Below are 22,172 nucleotides of genomic sequence, written 5' to 3' on the forward strand. Positions count from 1 at the left end.
TGATTTACATATAAAGTCGAAACTCTCGGAAAATCACGGGGGGCCCTTCTGAAATTGCGAATTATTATGACATACAGTCTAATTTAGCATATACATAACGAAATATAAGTTGAAATTGATATATTCTGTGAAGTTTTTTGATTAGAAGTTGTTCAGTTTTTTTCATTCTTCAATAACTTCGCACAGAAAACTTTTTTTGAATTAAATTGATAACGCACAATAATTTGTACACGATATATATAACGCGAAAGATGAGGGGATTATTTTGTACGAGAGCATTTTGCGAAGTATTCTGAAGTTAGTGATCCTTATTTCTAAAACATCTTAAACAGTTCTTAATTACAATTACTTTCAGAGTATCATTTGCCCTATAATATTGTTAGATATTTCTATAATATTATTTGCAGGAATAATTCGTCTAAAACATCTGCATGTATCAGAATTAACTTACAACAAGCATCAACCAAGCGACTAGTATCGATTTCAAATTTCCAGGTTACGGAAGAAACCTCCGTAAGTAAAATAAAATCGAAGAAAGCAACAGAAATAAATATCGATATATCCAGTTCTACCACAGTATTCGCAAAATTGTCTAAATTTGTCCCGCATGAAGAATTGATTCACAATATGAAGTGAAAGAACTCTTGTTTCCAAAAATAGTGAGTGATGGTTCACAAATAGAGGTCTTGCTTTTACGAAACATGTTATAGTTCGATGTTCCGAGGCTTCCCGATCAGATACAATTCATACGTATATACCGAGTATCTCTGCGGGAAATCCAGTTCCAACGATTTAAAAAAGGTCGGTGCGTTGAAACAATACAATCCGGCGTCTGAACTCAACCTACATTTCGTTATTGCGCAATTTTATCCGCCGACTTATATAATTAAGCGGTGAGACTGGCGCCGCAGGGATTAATACCTCCCTTTTTTTATTCTGATATTATTTTCGGTCAAATGAACGGTTATCGTGCCTCTCTCAACATCGTAATTAGGTGATTAAGATCAATCGTGGACGTAAGCGTGTCGTCGATAGACCCTAAAATGAATCGTGGCCAGCGAAGATTTGTATATCGCAGAGTGATGCAACGATTTTTTGATGATTTTCTGCAGTTATATCTTCTTTTTGTAGTAATCTTTTTATTTTAATGAAATTCCTTTTAGTAGTTATAAATTTACAAATTTACACATCATTGTCTATAAATTGTCTAATTTTTTACTTAATTCAATAATTAGTTGTATGAGTAAAATGAAGATAACAAATATTAGAATAATATTAAAAATAACATTTAAAATAATATTTGAAATAACAAGTTTTTTCAAAGAAAATAAACAATTTTCAAAGCTAATAAATTAAATTCTTTCCTTTGTGATAATTTTCCACATAAAACTCTTTCGAATCTTTATCTTATAATAATAATATTCGAAAACAATGTTTCTGACCTATTTGCAAATTAATTCTGTCTCGAACAAAGGACTTTTCAAAGAAATACGACGTTCATTTTTTATACATTGTCAAGTTTGACGTCTAATGAGTGAAAAAAGGGGACACGATATCTCGAACAAAAGTGGCGTCTATCGATCGACATCGACTTTTCAGACGACCCCCATACACACCGTGCACCGTGAAGGCAACCCACAAAAAGAAAAGATACACAGCGCGGACACGGAACTCATTTACCGGTTCATTCATTCGAAGAATCAAGAATGAAAGGTTGCTCAGTATGGAACGAGTTCAGTGTGCCAGATCGGCTTCTTGGATAAAGAATCTCGTGATCAGTTGTCAACGACGTACGACCATTTTCCATTCACAATGGTGCACGGTTGTATGACAGAAAATCACCATTACCTTCCGCAAACAAACGTATCCTACTTGTACGCGAATATACCTAAGACCTACTTTGTGACGTTGAAAGATTTTTCTCGCAAAGAACCATATTTGTATGCTCGACTGTTGAGAATTTAAAAAAACTTGGATATTCGTAAAGATCCGCAGAAAATATTACAAGAGTTTCCTAAGAAGTATATAAAAATTTGCTGACCTGCTTCCAGCAATATTCTAAATGAATTTCTTAATATCCAGATATTAAATATTCTTATTTAATGCAGGTATACATATTTATATCCTTTTTTCTTACAATTCTCACGACCGTAATCTTTTCCTTGATTCCATTTCATTTTTATTCTAAGTAGATTAATTTTTTTCTTCTTTGTGGAAACATTTTTATTACGTCATTTTCAACCGAAATTCTAAGAATTTCTCAAGATACTAAGATTTCCGATTCACGGTTTTAGAAAAGTATCTGCTATGTAACTTCTAACACATTTTGCATGCTGTTAGCGTGTTAATCAAGAAAATGGAAAATGCAGAGAGTCGTACAAATGGACGAGATATGTCATAATAATGTGCGCTTCATATCCTGGCAATAAGTTACGTGATTGAACCTAAAGTCGCTACGCCGCGTTAGGCGATCCATTTCGCAAAGGCGAATGAAAGGAAAAAGTAAGAGAATGGAGAACCATCGTCTATTCGTGACCGAAGATCTTACGATTAATCGGAAGAAACTAGCAAACCATCGAACAAGTGCATAAATGACGTCTTCGTTTTACGATAAATTTTTAACCATTATCATACCATGTAGAGTTCGATATACATATTTTCAAACGGAAATTTCGAAAATTCGAACTATTGGATGATCATTTCCTGAAAAAAGCTATTAATCACTTATTATAGATTTTTTAAATATTTAAAAAGTTTGCTAAATCTGTTAAAGATCAACTCTGTCATACTACAAAAAGTAGAATGAATGCACTAATAATAAAATACCTCAACTTGTCTTTCTGTCTTGAACGATCATTTTTAAATGGTTTTCATATTATTTACCCACCTATTCTCATACGAGCGCAATTTAAAACAATAAAAGTGCCAAAGTAAAGGAAATGCATGACAGCATCGTGAAAATTGAGTTTATTTTACGTTGTTTCAACAACGGAAAACTGTTTAGACGGAAGAATTTATTGACAAAAGCTAAGTTATTGTTTCAACCTCCTGATGGATTAACTGAGATAATAATAGGTCGGCTACCGCCTCTTGACTCGCTCTTACGAATGTAGCATTAAACGCGAAAAGCAATTAAAGTTTTCCTCTTTTTGTGTCGAATGTATACGAGAAATTGTCTCAGGACCCGGTAGTCACGCTGACAGTACTCTGAAGAGGTCAACCGCAAGTTCTCACTGAAAGAAGAAGAAATCGGGTTTTAAGTTAAATTTATAATCGAACCAACATCAAGATCGTGTTTGTGACGAGGTTATTACACCACGTCATTGTAAAAACCGTTATTTATCCAGGTATTTTTGCGGCAATGAATCTTCGAAGCTTTTAATGGGTTACAGAAACCATTAATTTGTTCTTTCGAATTTGGATCGGAACAAAACCGAAGGAATTAATAGTTTTATGAAACGTACGGTTTTATTAAAGTAGGTCTGGTATACATTTTTGAACATGTTATTATTAGAATTATTATGATAATGTTCGATTCGTGGAATTAATTCACATTGAAATAATCCAGGTTGATTAAGTGATGTCGAATTTTATATCAAATTTTGACATTGTTGAAATAAAATATTTGGGAAATTACTGTTTCAATTATTTAAAAAATAGAAACAGTAAATTAGTTGAAACGATATATTTTTTTATTGTTATTTCAAATAAAATTTGTTTGGAGATTTATATTAAGCAGTCATTTTTGTCGAGATGAGTGACACAACTATCGATCGTATTCCACTTTTACCATTTAATTAATTCACCTTCAATCTCCTAACTCAGAGATTGGAATAAATGACAAGTATAAATATTACATTTCGCATCATCCACATCTGGAACGACAATTCATAATTGAATTCACAAACACGTCCACGGAAGCGATCAAGAGTTATCTCTAACAAATACGTCCCGGATGTCTTTCGAGTATTTATCTTCGAAAGAGGATTCAATTTAGGAAACTGGTGTCATAAATTAACGAAAAAGGACAGGGCAAAACTCGCGAATAATGACAGCGTCTGTCGACGCTGATTAATGAAAGCAATAAATGTATTTTACGGCTATTTGAGACTTCATCGAAATTATTTATGGACTCACTGTTCGTCCTGATACTTGGCGTAATGAATACATTTATATCATTGTTTATCGGTCAATGTCATGCGATATCGTTGCCAAATAAATTCGACTTTTACTCTGATACGAAATAGACCGCATAGAGTTGATCATAATTCCTGGCACAACTCATATTTTTTATATATGAAGTTTATACAAGTAGGTAGAAAGATACACAGAGAATACAAAATTTCCAGCTGTGAGTGGTATTACGTGCGGGAAGGTAAATGTTGGAGTCTGGATTGCGTAAAGATTTTACATATTTATTTTATATTATCTAATTTAATGGTAACTTGGATAATCGAGAACAATGTATCGTTTATATGACATATTGTATTTAAATTCGATAGCCAGAAATTGCATATCGAAATATTTAACATAATCAACATTTTTTACGGAATCCAGATGGAGCACGGAGCTCGTAAAGTTTATCAAAATAAGAATTTTGAAAATGAAGATTTCCTACTCTTCTCTTTTTTCCACTTTTTTAATTGAGGAGGAATTTGTTAAAGATCGGAGATTTCTAGAATATCTCCTGAAGGAGACAAGAGCAATCCATTACGCGCACGGTTCCGTATTTTTCCGTTTTATCGAGATGACTTAAATTCTTCACTCCAGTCTCTTGTTTCGTTCAACAGTTGCCAAAGAAGAAACGTTTTAGAAAGAAACATCGTGACAACGGTATTATCCGAAGCGGCGATATTAAATTTTCAGTCGGTTTAGTTCCGCTTGATTTTTCGATTTTAAAGAGAAATCCCGAACACCGTGCCGGGGTCAAACTGTATATCCGTATCGGCGCGAAGCAATTTACTCCATGAAATCGGCCAGATGGATGCTTAGAAGCGGAGAAAATTCGAGTGCTACTATTTTACCGAGGTTCGCAATTTTTCCCGAAGTATCATCGATGGACTGGAAAGTTTTCAAGCTACGAAATAACTTGGATACCTTGCTTCTTTCATCGTCTCGACGTTCGAATAAGATTTATAGACAGACGACAGTGCCGTAATTGATAATACGTGTAAAACCACTATAAATGAATAGCGTCTATAAATTATAATAAATTATAATAAATTATAATATAGGAAATTCAAGTATATGTATATACAATTTATTAATTAAGAAGTAAATGCTATATTGTATTTAAAAACACTCTACATTATCTGCTAAATAAATCACAAAAACATTGAAACAAAAATATATGTTTAAGGAAGATAGTAAATCAATTATTCCCAATTTTAATATACATTCTAAGAAACAGAAATACAAAAACAATTTTATTTTCTACTCTTTTTCGTTCATATTATCCTTACTATCATTAGTTCGTTCATATTCAAAGATCAAGCAAACGATCTTTCGCAAATATTTCTGTGCGTATTTTACTCTTTGAAATCGGCAACAAGCGAGAAATACGAGATTCGTAAAATGCACAGAGGGCGGATTTCAAGATACGACGATTTCTCCGAAAATTTCCCTTTGATGCTGGGTCGAACGTAGAGAATGCTAGGTTATATCCGACAAGTCTGACTTGGTCTATTGCAAGTTTCATGGAAAAATGTATGCGTGCAGTCAAGCAAAGTGTAATCGCGGTTGCATAAAATTTTCAGAATACTGAAATCGGACGTAAAGAGTCGCGATTCGACAACTGTTTACGAAAGAGACGGTTCATGTTGCTCCTCTGGGGCACAAATAACCACAAGACGGATTCCCCAGGAGGAAAGTGCAGTTGAACTGCAACTTACATGTCTCTGGTCTACCGCGGGAAGTTAGGGGTTGGCTTTACGCGTGGCCAATTTCTGTCCTTTGGCTCCTTTTCTCCTTCCTTTCCTATCTCTAATTCCCTCTATTTCCAAAAGTTTATTTATAGTTGAGAAAGCGTAACTACTGACCATATCTTGGTTTCAATTTTACATTCTCATTACTGGATCTTTCGCTGTTCCTTTGATTCTTCTTTACGCTTCTTTCGTTCTAGTCAAGTTCATGTCGTTTTATGTACATAGTTTATAAGAGAAACTTTTACTTGGACGCTTCGCTGGCGCCCAAAGAAGTTCATGACATTTCATTTCACGGTTTTTGGCATTTAATACGGGTAGCAAAAAATTTGAAATTATTATATTATTCTGCAAGTAATGAGAGTTCTTTGAGTACTGAGATTAAAACTATGGAGTTTTTGATAGAAATTAGGAATTCTATCGAAGAAGAGTTTTATCAAGAAGAGATATTTATTGTTAATGGAAAAATGTCAACAATTATGGAAAAAACCGGGAAAATAAATACATGTATTGTTGATTAAAATTGAATTAGGGATCAGGAAATCATTTGTTTGTTTATCTTAAGAAGGATTCGAATTATTCGTTTGAGAGATAAGGGAAACTACGTGAAGCTTTTAAAAATGATTGCAGCACTTGCATTTACCAGAGGTAAACTTTCGTTATGGAGTTCGCAGAGGTAGAAGTCAAAGAGATCCCTTGGAAGGGTATAAAAGTACCATCAGCGAGACACGTGTTGACCATATTTCTCGTGTTACTTTCGTGGTATCAGAAAACCTCGCGATTTCCAACGATATTTATTACCTTTACTAGCATTCTTACGATTTGTGATACGACCTACTTCGCTATTGGAATTGTTCATCCCTATCTGCTTGATTAATTAAATTTGGCGTGTATGCACTTTATCCAGTACCGAGGTTCACATTTATACCAAATAAGTACGTGAACGATGATTTTCAATTCAAAATTATTAATTCAAAATATCATTAAAATAATGATATTTGATATAAAAATTAGTTGAAAGTTTCATTTGAGTATTATATTTCATTGAGTATATATTTCATATATATGTTTGCAATAATTTGGAAATATCCAAATATTTACGGAATGTATTGTATTTATATAACAAAAAATGTTAATAACGAAGAAGGATCTGACACAATATACCTTCCAATTAACCATATGATGACAATTAACTACATGATCAGAGGTTCTATTTACTCTTCGATATACCATTTACTCGCACATATTCATCACTTCATTTTTCGCATACGCAAGTAAGAAAGGGCTACTCGCTAAGCGGCCATAGTCAATCTTTTCAATTTCGTAGGGAATCACGTAACTCGATTATATCATCGAATTGCTCAATTTATCTCAATTTATATGGACTTTCGCCGTCGTACTAGGTTTGCCATACGACATGTTCGTTTTATATTCATTACTAAGAGCGCTTTAAATGTACTCGGTCGATGTCGTAACCGGAAGTCTTTTAGTTAAAATCTTCTATCTAACATTTCTTCATTTTGCAAGTTACGACGGTGGTTTATGGTAACATTTAAGAATAACCTAATATTATGCAGGCTGTTACGAATATTTTAATGATTAAATATTTCGAATTGGATCGGATCTCAAGAACGATCTTCTCTCGATAGCTCGCAAAGAAAATCGCCAATAAAAGGAAGTACTCAGGATTCCGTGTCTTCTCCTTAATACGCGGGCAGCACAATCTCATCGAGTTGGAAGGTGGCATTAAAGAGTCATGAATATTCATAAAGCTAGCTGGTGGTCGGTCGACCCCTCGTGTTGGACCTTTTCCCGCTTTTAGCGGTGTCAAGTCTGCTGGAAATTGAAAACAATATGGAAGGACGCGTCATGTTCTTGGGATAGCTATCCGGGGAATTTTATGCTATCGTTCCGCACGATTTTTCGGGAATTTCTATCATAGATTCTATATTGAAAGCTAGACGTTCAGGGTGTGGATCAGATGAAACCGCGTCAGGAGCATTTATGGAGAATACGGATAAGTAAAATATGTAGAATGTATGGAATTTCTGTTAGGGGTGTTTAATAATATGTACATTTATGCGTATAAAACGTAAGTTTTACTTTACAAAGTGTTTATGAAAAGTTGTGTTGATTTTGAAGTAAACAATAGTGTAAACAGTACTTTTGACATCTTCAATATTTCTGCTATTAGCAGGAATATCAAGCAGAAATATAATCAACGTAGCTTTTACAATATTTACATACATTGATATTTTTGCAGTTAGATAATTCTCTGATTTTGTCGTCATCAATGGAGAATGTTTTTCGAAGGTGTAAAACTTTGTTGGTTCGTACTTACATTATACTTCACGCAATATTTTCCTATGAAATTTATATATATAAAAGCTACAGTCGTAACATTAGCTACAAATAATAGTTAATTAAAAGTTCCCCAAGATGATTCACAGTCTTGTACAACAAATAGTCGCGAAAGCATATTTTATCACTATAATACAACTCAGTTTTCATATCTTCGAACCAACTTCCGCAGTATGTAATTAATTCCGATGACACAGGGTAGCCTGTTATTCGGGTTATATACTACATAACACTTTATTAAAGCGTGCCTTATTGCCAGCTATAATTACGTACCCGTGGCAATGACGACAACCGGCGGTTCGAGGGAATAAAAATATGTATTCCCAGGATAACTACCGGCATCGCAAGTTTCCTAGTTTTGTGGAACGAGACCCGCGGCAACTGCTTCATTTAGAAATGTAATTTTCTGATCTGTAGAGTATACAGTCTCGCTATCAAAAGAAGGTCATCAGATCTGCCTAATATGATTCTCCTCTCTCACCTATTTTTTTTGTTCTTGAATTTACTAAGATTAAAAGACATACTTATTTCAATAGCTGAGCGAGTCGTTGACAATTCATATTCAAATTTATTCTTGGAAATTAAAACGCTTCTGATAATCATACAAAATTGCAGTAGAATAAAAACATGTTTTGAACGCGTTTCGAAGGATAGATGTATTATGAAAATGATTAAATTGTAATCAAAGTATGCAAAAAAATGCATTAATGGTGCATATCAACGACATATCGTTTTATTCTCTTCTGAGATAAATACCCTTATTAACCTATGATCTGATGTAGGTAATTTTATTCCATTTTAATATTCCATCCGTCGGTAGCGTGAAAGTTTAGATCATCGAGTAGACACAGTTCAAGCAAATTTTTCAATATCTTTTTAAAAAAAGAAAATATATCTTCTTAAAATAAATCAGACTAAAAAAATTACAAAACACGTAATATTACGTCGGTAACAAAGAAATCAATCGTCAAAAACCCACTGAAAATCCATTGAAAAGGTATATTTGATCGGTAAAGTAGCGAATTTAATGGTTTCATAAATCCGTAAATCCACAAATCGTCGAGGATTAACCAAAATGATGAGAATTTAAGTACCGCTACTATTTAGATCGAAGATAGCCGTGCATTCACATAATCGCAGAAGCTCTTTTCGAACGACAAACGACCGTTGTTTGAAGTGTTTCTATATGCGTTCTCACGCCTTGCATGACGGTAATCGATGGATTCATACAGAGCACTTACTTTCGCGACCATTCCCGTTGCCCCCATCGCCCTATTTCCTTTAAACGCCAACCCATTCCACACCCAAACAGGAAATTCTCTAACAGGTAACCCTTTACCTGGACGAACGTGCTCTCTTACGACCAATTTTTGCAATCGCATGTGCTGTTTTCTGCGCGTTTACGCGAAATGGAATCTTGCGCACTTCTTGGGAATACTGCTTACCCAGTTTTGCTCTGTGTAGTGGTTTTCTAGAAAGTTTAACGCAGATTAGTTTGTGTTTTATAGTCGTTTAGAGATGTAAACTTTTGTGTATATTTGTGTAATTGTACACAATTGTGTAATTGGATGGTTTTTTTTAATAGTTGAATTTACTTTACAAAGTGATGTTTGTTTTCTTTCATTTTGAATAAGGATACTTTGTAAACCAAACTATTTCGTAAGTTGTAAAATTTGTGAATTAAATTATTTTCTAAATTATGACTAAACAAATTTGTGAAGAAGAAGTTCCTGTAAGTTATGAACATATTTAAAATTGTGTAAATTATAAATTAACTAAAAGAAATAAAACAAAATGGGAAATATCTAGCGTATTGTAAAATATAACATGTTCCAAGTGAGTAATACATTGGTACAACAGGCTTAGAAGGTCAAATATAATTGAAGTTTATATGATCTCGTGTCTGAATAAAAAATAAAAGATTGTTGATTAACAAGCATTACGTATTTTATAGCTTGATTGAATTAGTGGGAGATGACAACTGATTGTGTTATTATTGTCACTTGTTAGTCACACGATTTTGCCGAATTGCAAATTATGACATTTGTTTAAAGATATTTCTTGTCACATGAAAGGTGTATTTAGTATCCAACAAAACTGTATTGCATTTCTGGAAGAAATCTTTTAAGTTCCTTGGAAATTCCGTAAATCACGAGAGTAGATTTTGTTCAAATAGGATTGCAAAGTCTTTAAGAATTCTGTAAGCCGTGTGGTCGCGAGAAAAATAAATGCAATGGAACAAAATGTTACTTAATTCCTGTAGCATTTCACGAAAACATTCAGGTCGAATACCATTCCAGTTCCTACACATTTTAATCTGTTTAACGATGAGCCTTAATTTATAGCGTGAGCTGCACCTAATTACGGGATTGAACATTCTTTACTCGATTGCCGTCGTTTATTGATCGCAGTCAATTTTTGGATTGCTTAAAATCATGCCTCCATTAGTAGTTCGAAAAATATTTGGAATGAAACATTTAGCTTTTAGGTCGAATTAAAGTCGTGATTAAGGTCGTGTACACGATTTACTGTGGAACTGCGGATGCCAGGATAATTATGCAATTTAAAAGTTATTTCAGAGTTCTGGTTAAGACTTTTCATAAATTTCTGTGGATGTATAAAAATGGGAGAATTAATGTTACGCGGAGTTTCGTAATTTGGTCACAAAATATAAATGAAATTTGACATTTTGTGATATTTGAATCTCTAAATTTTATATTTTTGAATTTTTAAATAGAAAGTTTCAAATCTTTCAATTTTTTAATCTTGGAATATTAACATTTTTAAATTTTCAAACATTTCAATTATTTGATTTTTTTATATGAAACATTTTAACTTTTCAGTCATTAATAATTTAAAGTTCCAAATGAGCGTAAAATATCATTTGAAACCTCAGGACGCGAAACATTACTTTATAACCAAGTCCTGCGAAAACAACAAATCAGCTGCCTTCAAGATAAAAAAACGAATACGTTCTATAAAGAACAGTGGGCAGAAGGAGTTAATAATTAACAATGATAAAGTGCGGGAATTCATTCAGCGAGGAACAGGAAGAAAAACGAGTCAGCGCTGTGAAGCTACATAGAAGCCATTAACTGTGGACACAGTCGAAACTAACTTGTCCTGAGTTCGGGAAGGTAAAACTCGCTGTTTCATATTCCCTGTGATCAAATGCACGGCACTGCACTGTGTATCGTGATCGTGGGTCGTTAGTTTGCGCACGAGACATTTAAACAAATTATTCATTTAGTAAGTGGTTGCATTAATGTAATTACTGATTCCTGGGGCAACAATTATATGTCATTAAAAACATGTTCTGCAGTTAAGGTTTTAAAGCTTATCTTTCACTTCATCTGTTTTGATAATTTTTTCAAGTCATGTCAAGGAAGTATGTTAAGTCCTCTTTTATTATAGATTATATAATGATTATATCGCTCGTGTATATACACTGTGTCTCATAATTATAAAACCATCTAAAAATTATCAATTCTTATATTGGTATAAAATATCAATCTTGTAATAAGATAACAAAATTGTTAATAAAATATAGTTACTTAGTCGATACAAATGCGTAAAAATTTTTGGACGTCTATTATCAATTAGAGAACTATTATTTGCTATCATCCATCCTAAATTCACCACTTAGTATCTATCATCCATATTAATCCTCACAACTATCAAACGATTCTATGATAATGCATCCAAGCGTTTTTCAAATTACCTTCTCTTTGACAAAATATTCTCGCCAAAACAAAAAAGAAAAAAGAGAGAGAGAAAGAATTTGCTATGCAGCGACATTAAAGCTCGCGGGTCCTGAGTGAGCATTGTTTCGTGGCGAGCCGACAGACTACCTGGCTGACGGCGCGTTAGCGACAATGGATGTACTGTTGAACGGATGACTTCGTCAAAGGAAACGGAAGCAACGCACGAAAGTTTGGCGAACGAAGCATTCATATGGGCTCTGCTCGACTTTTGTTTTAAGACTTTTGTCAGGCGACCGCGAGTCAACAGACCGACCAAGAACCAACCCTCTCAGCCAACTTTTCGAATTGTGCATTGTGCTTGTTCACAGCCACCATTGTTTCCCAGCGCGTATGGCGATCGTAGGGAATTTACTGGTTCGCGTGGTCACCTGGAAATTTTCTTGACACGCATAGGTACGATTCCGAGCGATAAATAAACGTTTTTTCTCGTGAAACGCTCTTTCTACGTGTTGCTAGAGAGAACTTTGACGAGGGTAGAAGATTTGCGATCGTTTCTTTTAACGTATTACTTACTTCTGAGTCACGGAATGATTAAGCTGGTGATTTGTGGATCCTAGAGAGAATTTGTGCTTTCTATGAATTTTATTGCGAGTATTTTTAAGAAAATTTAGTAGAATTGCTTTTATGTAAGTTTTTATGAAGGGCAAAGATTCCTTGGTGGATACGTGGATAAAATATAGTTGCTATGAAAAGCTTTATTATTGAGTATGTTAGAATTTTAATAGAATTGTAATGACTTCCTTATAATATCGTTCTTTTACAGTATTATTGTTAGCTGTATATAAAACATAGCGCACTTTTTCTTATAATATTGTTCAATCTAAAAGTCGAATATATATAGTAGTTACAAAACACATTTTAAGGAAAATACCAATTACATCTAGTTACAAGTTCACCTTTGAAAAAACATTTTGAAGAAGAACGATTAATAATTTTATAAAATTTACTAAATACACGCGATCTACTTGTAACGTCTCGAAATATGCAGTAACATCTTGGTTAATGCAGCAACCTTAGCAAGTGATAATTGCGAAAGGGATGTTTTTGGCAAGAGTTTAGGCGTACAGCTTAGAACGTGAGTTTGCCGAATACATATACACGTACTTGGAGCGAGTTATTTGTACCCGCTGTACTGTTATTCTATCTAGTTAACATACACACATCTAAAATCTGCTAAACTTGCTTAATTACCCTGAATCAGTACTGTTCAAGTACGGAAATGAAACTACGTATCTATTACCCTACTTCCGAAATCAAGCACACATATACACGTATACATATATACGACTAAGTAATAAATACTATACGTTCAAACGTTGCATTGCTCTTACAATATGCATATTGTTTGAAATAATTAGAGGACCAGTTTCCACCTTACTCTGTATTTTATACCTTTGTACTGTATGTTTAATTATTTAATAGTATCGTACAGACAATATGTCAATCTATCAAATTTATATAACTTTTTTGCTTAGTTGATGCAATGAAACTATTTACAGTAGCGATTTCGCAATTATTTTGAGTAATGTATTTCATTTTATAATGATCGATTTCCATCGATCAATTAATTATATAAAATCGATATTGCATTACTATTTAATACAGGAATAACGCACGATATATTAATGAAATATTTATAGTAACTGCGTACTATTCCACGAGCAATCAAATATTTTCATTCGTTTATGCATTAATGAGTATTTTGAGACAAACCGTGCCATCAATATTCCCTAAGGAACTTCGATATGTTTACATGAGCATTAGTTAATCAGAACGAAATGAACCATTAAATTAGCTTCTGCATTAGTCAGATACAGTAATTTTTCCAAATTTGTTCGGTGGCTCGAATTCCTGCAAGTGAATCGTTACACTCTGTTTTCGACACACATATCCAGCCACAATGGATGTATACAAACATTCTATAGATGCATAAATATAGATACAATGTAAAGCATATTGCACTTCGTTTTCAATATTTCAGAGATCATTCACAATGGACATACAAGCCATGACTTTCGTTGATTCGAGTTTACAATCAAATATCGTATAAATAATACGCAGCATCGCTCGGGGCACGTTCGAATGGTTGAAAACGGGCGTTGGTCGATCTTACTGATCGTTCGTTCCATCGAGAAGATGGCACTGTCGCTTTGATTTCGATACGCATGTATCATTGTGAACACGCAAATGGATCAGAGCCGCAAATAGGTCTTTTGACTAATCCTTATCTGTTTTTTTTTATTCCGTGAGAGTGAAATGCGAGTATGCGTGTCTATCAAGCGTATCTATAATCTTGTATCTATACAAGCGTGGAGAAATGGAGAGACAATGATAAACCACGAGCTGGTCACGGTTTCGGGACGAATTAGAAGAAATTTTCACCCATTTCTGTTGGCTTGATTTTTTCCGAACTGTATTTTATTTTTGCTTGTGAATGATTGCTTTACTCATTCGACAAAAATGGAAAGAAAAATATATTTCCTTGAAATTGTGCGTTTTTCTATTCTTCGCTCTGTTTCTGTTATTTGATTTGAAAAATTAATTTTTCTTTCTGAAACTGTTTGTTTTGTCCTTTACCTTATGGTAATTATCATGCTTCCAATGCGATATCATAGTAACGTCTATTTGTAATATCCATAATCGCGTGTTATTTGTATACTTAAATTTTTCATTTTGTTTGAGTTGGGTTTTATCCAAATAGAATCCAAAGCCATCTTCGAAAGTGTGAACAATATTAAAGAAATCGTAAACTGAAATTAATGTAGATTACAGTTATTCTTTTAAAATGCTAATACATATATCTGAATTAATTCGATTAAAAATCCATTTCAATAAGAAATTGATAAAAAATCATAAAAAGAATTTGCAAATGTGTCAACTGCTTTAGAACGACGAGAAAATAATTTATGTAACGTCGGTGTGATTTTTCATATTCATTAGATCCCAGTGAAAGCAGAGAAAACGCCGCTAGGGATATCCGTTAAAAACGTTTATTCTATTCACGAGAATGTTACTGGACAAGACGGGTGCAAGCAGGAATTTTCGCGTAATGTCACGTCTCACTTACATCGGGAAAAATCCTAAAATCTACGGCTCGTTAGATGGCTATCAGAATACGGCGCATTTATCCTAGGGATACGTCAGAGCTTACTAATCGTGGAAGTGCACATAATCGCTACGCTCCGCGCAGGTCGTCGTACTGAATAATAAATTAATCTCTATAATCTAGCCATCATTACCCGTCATCGTGTCTCTCCTTCGTGACAACTCGCCTCTTCTTCTTCGTTGCTTCCCGTTCAATCAGTCATCGCGTAATTCGATCTAACTGTAAATCAGTCGGAAAAATTTTGTTTCAAACTTATTAAAATTCAAGGGAAGTACTATTTTTAGTGATAGATCACAATGATATAAAAATATTGCATGTCGTAAATATCTTTTCACTATTGACATGAAACGTATAAAATTTTGTTATGAAAAGTGAAAAAGTTTGAAAATAAAGATATATTGACAGATTTTAATTTTGCAACATATGAATTTTCTTGCAGTGTAAAAGTTTTCAAGTACATCGACAATGAAATTGACATTTTGACTTTGAATATTAATCACGATCATTTAGAATGCCACAATCACGACGTTATTGGATGTTCGACGTAACGAGAAATTTATCTCCATAATTCAGTAACGTTGTTATTTCCATCAATTTTCTTCTTTGTTTTTCAATCAATTCAGCGTTGATTGGTTTAGACGAGCGATAACGGGTTCCCTTTTATTTATCAATTAAAGTTATCGAGTCGAAAACAAAGCATTTGTTTGAAATATTATTTAACAATTACATTTTACATTTCCTTTTATATTTATTCCTAATAAAATCTAAACTTGTCGTATTTCAATAGAATGGATAGTAATTTTTAATTTCTACGAATATTAAAGATTTTATTTTATCAGAAAGATTTGAAAAATCTTCTGAACTTGTTGCAGGTTTCAGATCATACTTCACTTATTAAAAAAAACTAAGTACCAACCATGTTCTTTTCTACAATGAAAGATTATTTCCATTTTAATATTGAAAAAGAATATTTAGATGTCTTTGCAATCATTTTATCATTTATAATTTCCGCGCTGTATTACATATTATAACTCCTTAATGGAACAACATATCTACTTCATTAAAGTCAACGAACTTAACTCTTGAATATTATATACATATATCTAACAAACTCACTTACAATTCGTCTCCACCATTATCATAGCATACCACGTACATAAATCTCTCGAGGGTAAGACCATCATCAGAGAAACAAAAGCAAACTAACAAAATGATCATGGTAGCCGAGACACGAGTTAAAACTCAGTGTCCCAGATAATTAAGGAAACGATTACGCTATCCGTATCAAGATCAATTTGTTATCGTTCAGCCGGTGATCTAGTAATTTTGTCGCAATTAGGAACAAACGTTACAGAAATTACTGTCCTTACGCCATGAGAAGTCATTATAACGAGTAACAAATTAATCTTTCCACGGCCGTGGTATTACACGCCATCAGGCCCTTCCTTTATTGCCTCTTCCTCGACCGCACTACCTCGTAGTTGCTTCCACGTACAATTCGTCACTGTACGGAGCGAAGTGATCTCTCTCTCTCTCTCTCTCTCTCTCTCTCTCTCTCTCTCTCTAGACGATTTCCTCTAACGGTAACCACCTGTCGTCGTACTTTACTCGGCGAACGAAGCCGTTCAACGAGAACAGACGTTTCCGACAGAAATTATGTCGTCGCCGGAGTCGTCGTACAAACCTTGTTTAGGCACCGAAAGTAATCAATTTCCTAACAAATAAGTGGAACTCTGAGGATTCAGTTTTCGATACGCACAGTGTGTTTTCTTCCACGGATTTCCCCCGCGACGTTCCTTTGATTATCTTTCCAGTTTTCGTTCAATCTTAAACGTACCGATTTTCTCCTTTATTGAATCACAGTTCGTGTTCGATGAAAGGCATCGTTGCTGAGAGGATTTGAATCCAAGCTTAGTTTCTACTTAGTTCGTATATCTTGTGAATCTTGGATTTTTAAGAATAAGTTTTTAAATAATATTTTATATATATATGTGTTGATGAATTTGGGAATATTAATACGTTCTGTACTTTGTGATGGTCGATAAACGATAGGCGGTAGAAGTAAAATTTTTATTAGACCTGCAAAAATGGCTCAACACAAATATTAAATATTCAGTTAACTATTTTTATGCGATTTCCCCAGTTGTTAGAGATATCTTTAATAAAGACACTGCAAGGGTTTGTCTTTCTTCGATTATACATTAAGCTCTTGAATCTGGTATTACGTATATCGGAAAGAGCTTGTTGCTATTAGATCTTTGTTATAAGCGAAAATGCACTTCGAACCAACCGAGAATTTTGAAAGAACGTCGTTTCCAACTTTGATCGAGTACAACCTCTGTCGATATCTTTTACGTATGTATGTTCGCGTCTCAGGTGGAGAAACGTGTATATCATAGGAAAATCAGGTCGAACCGCTGAATCGATTTGTAATAAAACTCAGTTGGGAAATTTTGCGTGGATGCGCGGGTCTCGGAAATTATGCGCGACACGTATAAGATGCACGTTTTAAAATTCCGCGACCAAAGTCTCTACGAGATGTCTAGTGTTTCAAACAATCTTTAATGCTTAAAATTCTGGTGTATATATACAGTGGTTTATGGAAATATTTGCACACCTACCATAAAATATATGTACATATATATAGTATATACATATATCGAATCCATTAATTTAATTTTGTTTCTACCAATGCAGGTTACAAAAAGTCCACCTGACAGAAAATGATAAGTAATAAAAGAAGAAAAATAGGATATAAAACAAATTTTCTAATAGTTCTATAATTACAGCTTTTTCGTAACCTTTTTCCTCTGAACATTTACCTTCGTTTAACTTTCTTTCCTTCAGCAATTGTAAGTTTTCATTCCATTCGCCTGCAGTTTTGTCGACGCAAAAACGAAGCAATTCATTGCTCCAGTGAGAGAAGAACGACACATGTCTCGAGTGTCTATCCATGCAGTAAGCTCGAAAAGGGTTGGAGAAGAAACAAACGTAAATACTTAAACTGATGACGGTTTCCACTAGTGTTTCCCGGAAGGGATTCAACGTTAGGTCCAGAAGAAGTCCGATCCCTCGCTAAAGACAAACAACGATGCGGTTGTACGATGCTTAAGGGGTCTGCAGTATTTCCGTTTCTTCTGACTTCTTTTTTCGTTCCGAGCCACTCCGGTAAACAGTTTATCTCGATGCTTTTCTACTTAACGCCAGAAATTGGTTTCGCCTTGTAAACCCCTTTCTATCCGATACTCGCTCCGAAAGGATATTTATGTGCATGTTTATTAACGTGGGTTGCCACTGTTCGATCACTTTAGAACTTATTTCTTCGAAAGCAAGCGGAAATGAAGCTGAGAAATTGAAAGATATCCTCGCTTTAGAAATTGAAATTGCTTAAGGTTTCGATTTCAAATATTTAGCTTTTACAGATTTTATTAAATAAGTGATTCGACATATTACAGCATACTTTTTATGCAGATATTTACGCTAATATTTTACATATAGTGGCTCACGAAAGTAATTCAAATCCAAACATTTATTACAGATAATTTGTATGAATATATTGTTTGTGTTATACGAAACCTTTTTGAAATTTCATTGAAATATCTTGCAACTTTTGTATACATTTTCGGATTAATTTTTACTTTCACCGATATAATTATAGTCATATCGCATTGTAGTAATCATTTTATTACATACAGTATGGGAGAGACAGAAATGTTTAGAAATTTACAGTTTCAGAATTTTATATTTTTCTTATGTGAATATTAAACTTACTAATTTCTTATCTTTAACAGATTTTTATGCATATTCCTGTTTGCTGATTTAATATGATACTTTTGTAATAAACCGAATAAGATTGCATCTTATATGGAAATGGAATATGTTATGTGACGAATAAGATTGCATTGAAATGTATTACACGAACGTTTCTTGCTTTATTTAAAGTCTCGTCTTGTTTATTCGTACAATTAAATCATACATTCTTGAACGTTCGTCGTAAACCAGCTAGAACTTGGCGAATGTCAGAGGGATTTTACAAATATTCGTAACGTCGTTGACAAGTCCGTATTTTCCTATATACGTGATCAATAACGTCGAACGTATTGGTATTTCATGCAGTATATCATTTTCCTCATAAGTGGAGCGTAAAGTTAAAAAAAATTCATATATCGCGCCCTTCGTACTTACATAAATCTACGATCGTTAAATTTAAGTGACGGAATATTTTATGGGTTAATATTTTTACGAGTCGAAGTAAAGATAAAGTGCATGCACGGAGACACCAAGTCGCATAGCGGAGTGTAAAATACTTATAAGCAAATTTCTGCTACTTGCATAATTAGTCAATAAAGTAGCAGAAAGTTGTTTATAGATATATTTATTTTCCTAACATATCCTTCGACATATGTATGTGTATACCTCATTATGGCTTTTCTGAGTTAGTTTCGAATTTCAAAATTATTCTACAAATTGTAATTGTTTTAAACATGAAAATTTGCCAATAAAATATACTTTTAATAATTTAAGCTTTATTTGCAAATAAATAAATGATTCAGTAGAGGAATGATTCGAGTGGCAATATTTTTAAATTCACAAACCTGTAATTAAAATCGAATAATTCTGTAACAGAGAAATCTATAAGCATTGAAACAATAGTATTATACAGCCGTAATAAAATTCATTATTCTATAGTTATCCCGTTCTTGAAAAATTGCACTTTTATTTACTACTTTTTCACTGAATCTCTAAAATAAAAGTATTTTATAGCTGCAATTCTTTTGAAAGTAACTCCTATATGAATAAATAAATCTTGAAGCGTTTAAATAAATGGCTAAATAGTTTAGATAAACTTTCAAGAAATAACATTCTGAATACTGGCGCGATCTTATTTCAAGAGTCGATAGACTATAGTCAGCCAAAAATATCCTTCATCTTCTTTCCGCTCCTTATACAGCATTTATGACGAAACTTTCTTTAGTTAGTGATTCTTGCAATCTTCTAGAGATAAGTCCAAATCCATGCTTCGCTACTGTATTTAAAAACAGCTGGTGCTCGCAATTTCGCCAACACTGCAATATTTTTTCCATGCGATACGAACTTTAAAATCGGATTTCATTTTTTGCAAACAGTAAATGATAGTACAGAAATGACTGATTTTTTTGGAACAATGTTACCTTCAATATTATAACTTAAGGGCACATTATTATAGCATGAGTCGATATATAGAGGGACGGTAAAATCGAACGGGAATTAAAATAAAAACAAAGAAATTTGTAATACAGATAGAATATTGAAATCGAATATATTTACGTTATAATTTCGTTTTTTTATTTTGTAAATGGAATAGTGTTAGTCACAGACCGTCATTTTTTTTTAATCATGTGGGATCTTAACATAGAATTGCAATTTTAAATGGGTTCCAGTTTTAAGAATAGTCGACGTCGTTTCGGAATGAATCTTGGTCATATATATATATGTGAAATAACTTTCATCTATATAAAATTTTATCAATACGAAAGTCCAGCAATGAAGATGAAATTTTTTATTTTATCGTACAGATAGATTCGAACGAAATTCATCGGTTCGTATCGTTGGATACTCGCAATCGCCAGTTACTTTTCTACGCAATACGTACGTGTATTATATTTTTACCAATACGAGATTTGATCGGTATGAGAATCTGGAAACAAGAATAGAATTTTTATTTTATGCAACGTACAACTAGATTCGGGCGGATTTCATTGAATCGCGCTATTAACGCTGAAAATTCAGAATCCCCAGATATTATCGCGTTTCGCAGCCGATAATCCTAAGCCGATGCTCGATAATCCGAGCGTGTACTCGTCGGTCGTTTCTCGGGACAAGTTTTATATTCCCGGAACAGCGTATCCATGGAAGAGGAAGAACGTGCCGTCAGCTGCGTATGATGCGTGTTCTGCATGCGTGAGCAAACAACGACGATAGCCATCACCGCCACCGTCGCCGTCGCCGTCGTCGGCGGTCTCGCCCGTTAACGCATCGTTATCGTCCTAGCTTTTTACATTCTCGTTATCGTTCAGGGACAGACAGACACGATACACGCTGGTAGATGGAAAATCGCTTGGAATGAATCGAAATTTCGAATGCATCGTTTGCAATCGTGTTTCACATAATCTAAAAGATAAGCTTTTTTTTCTCATGACATACGTTATTCGATGAAGAATTGATTTGTGGTAGATGAAATTTTCATAAAGGTTAGGGAGACTACAGACCCTGCAGTTCAGATATAGTGAGTGGATGATAAAAAATAAAATAAATCACACATGGAAACCCGTGATCTCTGCATTCGTTACGTGTTCCTATGAATGAAAAATCACATGGTTTCCGGTCGATAGAAATCTCGTGTGCCCAGATCGTGGGAAGTATTATGGTTCATGGACTTCAGAAGCTTTTTTTTTGAGTTATACATTTATATCTGGTATTCGAGTTTCTGATTTTCTAGAGATGTTATCAGCTGGTTATTGATTAGGGTATATGGTACCATGTCAAGTCAAAGTCGACCTCCTTTTTCATTTTATCTCTTTCGATTATCATCTATGAAGAATCGTAAATGTTAATAAATATATTTTCTTAAAATATATTTATTGCTCTAAAAACTAAGATCTAAATTTAATTAGTTGGATGATTTTCTTGACTACATAAGATCTGGTTCGCACTTCTTAAAAAATTCTTCCAGAAATTCTCGTAATTTATGAAACTTTTGTAGAAATTGAGATTCCTATATCCCAAACAACAGTAAAAAATTCAACCCTCTGTTCCCTCGAAATCCTTGGAATTCTTCGAAAGCTCACACAGCAGTATCCTTAAATCCCCCACGATAGAACAAAAGTTTACACCACCTGCCACAGAACCATCAATTCCAGAACCACCTTGCTCCATCAATATCCCCTGTCCAAAATATTTTATCTCTCACGATTTAGCCACATGTGGAAACTCGTTACCGCGATCTCTCCATTCTGTTTGTTTCTCATTCCCATCGAAACA

Source organism: Bombus bifarius, unplaced genomic scaffold (assembly GCF_011952205.1).
Source record: "Bombus bifarius isolate JDL3187 unplaced genomic scaffold, Bbif_JDL3187 scf7180000008190, whole genome shotgun sequence".
In the NCBI taxonomy this organism is placed as follows: domain Eukaryota; kingdom Metazoa; phylum Arthropoda; class Insecta; order Hymenoptera; family Apidae; genus Bombus; species Bombus bifarius.